This window comes from Solanum verrucosum, unplaced genomic scaffold (genome assembly GCF_900185275.1).
Source record: "Solanum verrucosum unplaced genomic scaffold, falcon-dt-bn FXZP01000062.1, whole genome shotgun sequence".
In the NCBI taxonomy this organism is placed as follows: domain Eukaryota; kingdom Viridiplantae; phylum Streptophyta; class Magnoliopsida; order Solanales; family Solanaceae; genus Solanum; species Solanum verrucosum.
Genome location: NW_026020477.1, coordinates 5,705,437 through 5,711,436, shown reverse-complemented (window position 1 = coordinate 5,711,436; position 6,000 = coordinate 5,705,437).

Sequence of the window (6,000 nt, the reverse complement as noted above, 5' to 3'; positions counted from 1 at the left end):
ACCGAATGATTTTTAAAAAATAACTACAACCACAAGCTATTATTGTGATCACTAAATCTACATCTTTTTTCCGTTAACATAACTTTATCAGTTGTTATATCAATTTCTGGACTTCCATTTTTTTAATGTATATATTTCTATGAATATATTAGCTTTTTATGATTTTATTTAAAAATGATAAGTAATTCTTTTAATCCGTTTCTAACCTTCCTCCAATTGCTACTTTTAGTTTTAAGATTGCCTTTTCTTGGACTAAAATTCTCTAATTCTTTTGAGACTAAATGTGCTTCTTTTATGAATAATGCAAATTACCTCTAAATATATTAACTAAATATCGGTTATTATTTTTAATAATTAAAATATTTGTGGACAAAATATACGTAGCAAGGACAGTCTACGAGACTAATGTTACATATTTATTTTTCCTCTGATATGAAGGTATAGCTTTTTTTTTCGTATGAGATGATTTTTTCGCGTTAACTTTGTGACATTTTAATTCTTTCTTTTATATGCTTGATCAGTTCATTTTTATATTTTGCATAAGTATATCTTAAATTTTATATTCTAATTGTAATTTTTTATCAATTAAATTTTAAAAAAAATTGCGCGTAGCGCGGACAATTTCACCAGTTTCAAATAATACTAATTGAGAAAGCACAAGTAATAAAATGAATTTTAATGAAGGATTGACATTATTTATACATGTCAATCATGAAGTACCTGTTTTAACTAAAATATATGTTTAGAAGCAGTAATTATTTTGAGAAAGACATATTTTGGCCTAGCTAAAAATCACTAAAGTTAAGGACAAATTTTTTGAAACAAGCAGAATATAATGTAGAACATATATAATATGTTTCTTAGAAAATAGGAGAATTTATGTGTCAAACAAATGTGTCAACATACTAAAACGAGTAAACATAAAAGGAAAAGATGATAATTCATTATTTAAACTTGATGTTTCTTTTACTTTGTTTTTACCATGATAAAGGTCAACTTGACAATAACACTTACTCTTTGCCTAGGTCTATGTTAGTTGACTCTATACTTAATATATTATTATTATTATTATTATTATTATTATTATTATTATTATTATTATTATTATTATTATTTTTATCTCTGATATGATCGTAGCTAATCTCATCCTCACCACATGTAAGAGGATAAAACACGGAGTTTAGAAAACTCATGAGATAATTGATTACGCACAATGATGAATAAAAAAAATGAATTTCCCTAAAATTCTCATAGCCTCCAAAAATAGATACAGATGTCATCATATTAATTTGCGAGACTAAATTAGACACTTTTTGTTAATCGTGAGACTGAAGAACCTAATACTATAATATCAAATTATCCCGACTTATACTAATATGATATACAATGCATTGCAAATTTCAAATACCACAATAATAAGAGGCAACACAACAGCTACTAATATGATAAACAATGCATTACAATGGCCAATATTTCTACCAATATATACCGTTCAACAATAGTATGCTATGAAGTGAGACCTATTGAAGTTGTCATGTTTGCTGAGTTTTATGTGATTTCAACCAAATGGTGAGATATTTGGAGGTTGAAAAACATAATTAATATATATTTATATATAAAGCTGGATAATAAAAATCCGATCTGGCACCTTCCTTTGGCTAGAATTGCCATTTTTTTATATCAATTTTTTGGATTTTTCCCCTTAATTTGTTCTTTTAAAAAAACCAGAAACTAGGTACACTTAACTTTTCTCTTTCTTCATTATTATTACATATTTATATCATCCTAAGATTTCTCTTTCTCCTACTTTTATCTTCCATTTTTATTCAAAATAATTATGTTTTTAAAATTTTCAGAAAATAACTACACTTACACTTGCTCTTTCCTCATTAATATTTGTAACATCTCGCAATTTGAAATAACTAGGAAGAACATAATAATTGGAAATAGTCATTTTTGGAAATAATGAAAATCTGGAAAAAATATTGTTAAGTTAGGAAAAGTTGAGTTTTGGTCAACTTCAAATGGCCATAAGCTCAGGATGAGTTAGGTGTACTTCCAGATATGGTTGGAATGATCTTTCTAACGCCGTCGCGTTTGCGCGATTCCGAGTTCGTATGAGTAAGTTATGCCCTTTAGAAGTTGGACTGTTAGATTAAGGAAAGTCTAATTCGGATTTTGGAAGGGTAAATTAGTCTTTTCCTTACCTAATTATTCCAATTCATTTATAGGAGTTTAATTGGGGTAAGGTCAGATTTTAGTCAGTTTTAGAAAAGTGAATTTCACGCTAGGGCTTGGAGAAGAGGAGAAAAGAGGAGAAAGGAGAAGAACGTTCAAGATTTGTCGATTTCGTCAAGGATAGCTTGTGGATTTCATCGGGGGTGATCCCTAAAAGGTATGTGAGATCGCATAGCGTTGGGTTAGTTCACCCACGCGCCAATAATGATTAAATTCAGCGAATTTAATTCTTTGAAAGTTTAGAAATTGAGTTGAACATTGTTGAAAGTTTCGTTTGAATTTCTTGTGGGTTGTGCTGTTGGAGTTTCTTGCGATTTGATTCATGTTTCCGGGTTTAATTTCGGTTTGAATCTATCATATATTGAGGGTATAAATGATTCTAAGTGTTTGGGGAAGGAACCATTGAAGTTTAGAGGGTTTAGAAATGAAAAACGGAGAAGAAAAGTCGTCAAACACCTGGGGATAGGGGTGGGGAGTCGCGCCAGCCAGCGCGCCCCAAAAGGGTCTCTGAATCTTCACCCTTGGGGGGCCGTGCCAGCCAGCGGTCCCCAAACCAGTGTCTGAATATTGAGGGCTAGCGCCCCGCGCCTCTCAGAGCGCCAGGAACGCTAGTTCTCCCCATTCGTTCCCCATCTTTTTGTACTTGTTCCTTAGCAATGTACATATGTTTCTTAGCTGATTCCGACACTCTTAGGTACATTTAAACATCATGGAATCATCTATAAACATGAGATCATGAACCTTGAATCCATTATCCAATTCAAGGAAAGTTAGGATCAAAGTCAAGAGAAGTTAAAAGTCAAGTCTAGAAGTTAAGAAGTAAGGCAAGAGAAGTTTATAAAGTTTTTCCAAAGTCTTTCACAAACATTTTAAACTTTGTTTAAAGACTTAAGTTTCAATTTAAGCAAAGAGTAAAGAGTTGAGTTCATTTCTCAAAAAGCTATAAGGGAACTAAGTATTCCCAAGAGTTTTAAATGTTTCACATTTGAATAAGAAAGGGAAACACCGATTTCCAAGAAAGCTTTGAAGCTAAAGTTTTGAATAATTATCTCAAACAAAAGAAAGAAGTTTTGATTTTAAATCATATGAGCAAAGTATATTTTGGGATTAGTATTGAGCACCGATATGGGGATGCGAATTCATATCAACTCAAGTCTCTATAAACCATATAGCCATCATGGGTAGTAAAGGATCATACTTTTTAGATGACTCCTTAAGATGATTTTAGCATAGACTAGTGGATCCACTAAGTTAAGCGTTCTATATGACGGCAAAGTGTAGGACAGTTCTGGCAGCATGGGAAAGACGTTGTATCACCACTTAGGCTTATAGTGGTGGTTGTCGATTAGAGAATCTCCCACAGAAACTATATTACTTTGTTATAAGAGTAAAGTTGAGTTTGTTATTGCATTTTCTTTAACGAACTAAGTTACTTTTACTGTTTTATAAAGCTTTTCATATATTGTATGTGTCTTATTGCTTTATTATGAGTTGAGTTATTCATGAGTTGAGAAAAGCCAAGGTAAGTGTTCCTTTCAAATTCTTTCAAGCTTAAGTTGTGTTTAGAATTCCAACTCACATACCCATACATTCAATATACTGATGCCAGTTGGCCTACATCTTATTATAATATAGAAGCAGGTAACCAGGATCAGCATCCAGCGCCTCGTTGATCCAAGCACTCAGAGTCTTGTGTTGAGCCTCCTTGCTTCTGGAGGGTCCCTTTTATTGCTTTCAATTTTATTATTAGTTCATTAGGATGTCGTGGGCCTGTCCCGACATCCATCTCAGTTGTTTAGAGGCTTCATAGACAGACAGTCAGTTAGTTAAATTCATTTGTCACTACTTATTTATTGGTTTATGTTTTTGAGACTTGAGGTTGCCATTTTGGCTAAGTTTGAATGTTTATTTAAAGACATTCTAAGTTATTTCACAAGTTCCTTGTTAGTCTATTTCTTGTGTTTAAGTCTTCCGCTGAGTAAGTAAGCTAGACCGCGGGTTCGCTTGAGGCCAGCAAAGGTTCTCGAGTGTCAGCCACGTCCGGGGTATTGGCTAGGGGCGTGACAAACTTGGTATCAGAGCACAGAGTTCAAGAGTCCTAGGGGGTCTATGAAGTCGTGTATGTAGAGTCCTAATTATTGGTGTGAAGTGCGCCACATCTATAATTAGGAGGCTGCAACACTTAGGAAAATTTCTCACTTCTTTAACTCTCATTTTGTGCGTTAGAGTTTGATCTCTAAAAAGTTTCCTTCTAATCCGTACTTGCACTTGTTTTCAGATAATCATGCCTCTACGAAGAGCTGTCAGAAGTCACCCTGCTAGGCGTAATGTTGAGGAGCAAGAGTTACCGAATTCACCTGAAGTGCAACCCCAAGGGAAAGTTACCAATGTTGAGTTCAGAGAAGCCATAAGGATGTTACGTCAAGCTGTGACTAACCAGGTTGGGCAACGAAGAGGAGCTCGACAAGAAGAGGCTAACAGTTCAAGGATTAATGAGTTCTTGAGGATGAATCCTCCAAGTTTCACTGGTTCAAGCACTTTTGAGGATCCGGAGAACTTTGTTGATGAACTGAAAAAGGTGTTTTATGTGACATATGTTGCTTATATTGAGAGAGTTGAGTTAGTTGCATATCAACTGAAGAACGTCGCTAGGACTTGGTTCGACTAGTGGAAAGGGGGTAGAGCTGAGGATGCACCATATGCGAGTTGGGCCTGTTTTGAGGAGGCTTTCTTGGGGCGTTTCTTTCCCCGAGAATTGAAAGAGGCCAAGGTGTGTGAGTTCCTCACACTTAAGCAGGATTCTCTAAGTGTTCATGAATATGGGTTGAAATTCACCCAACTGTCCTGTTATGCTCCGGAGATAGTTACCGATATGAGGAGTAAGATGAGTCTGTTTATTGCTGGGTTGTCCCGTCTATCAAGAAAAGAGGGCAGGGCAGCTATGTTAATTGGGGACATGGACATATCAAGGTTGATGGTCTATGTGCAGCAGGTTGAGGAAGAGAAGTTGAGGGATAGGGAGGAATTCAGAAACAAGAAGGCTACGACAGGGAATGAATCCGGGCAGTAGAAAGGTAATGTGAATCGTTCGTCCTTTCAGCAGAAGCAAAAGGGACCTGCTCCATCATCTTCTAGTACACCTGCACCCAGGAACAAAGGCGAGTATAATGGCCAGAATTCGCAGAACTTCAGAGCTAGACCTGCACAGTCTCAGAGTAGTGTGGCACAAGGAGGCAACTGGGCTCCTGCATATGCTAGGTATGGTAGAACCCACCCAGGTAAGTGTCGTGATGGCTAGACAGGTTGTTTCAAGTGTGGACAAGATGGTCACTTCATGAAAGAGTGCCCAAAGAACAGGCAAGGTAGTGGAAACCAGGGCAATAGGGCACAATCTTCATCAGTTGCTCCACTAGACAGGGCTGGACCTAGAGGAGCTACTTCCAGTACCGGCGGAGGAGCAAACCTCCTTTATTCGATCACTAATCGCCAAGAGCAAGAAAACTCTCCAAATGTTGTCACTGGTATGATTCAAGTCTTTGACTTTATTGTTTATGCTTTGCTAGACCTAGGAGAGAGTTTATATTTTGTAACTCCATATGTCGCTATGAATTTTGATATTGTTCCTGAGCAACTTAGTGAACCATTCAGTGTTTCTACACCTATTGGTGAGTCTGTCCTAGCAGAGAGAGTCTATCGTGATTGTCCCATTTTCGTCAATCACAAGAATACTATGACTGGTTTAATTGAGTTAGACATGGTAGA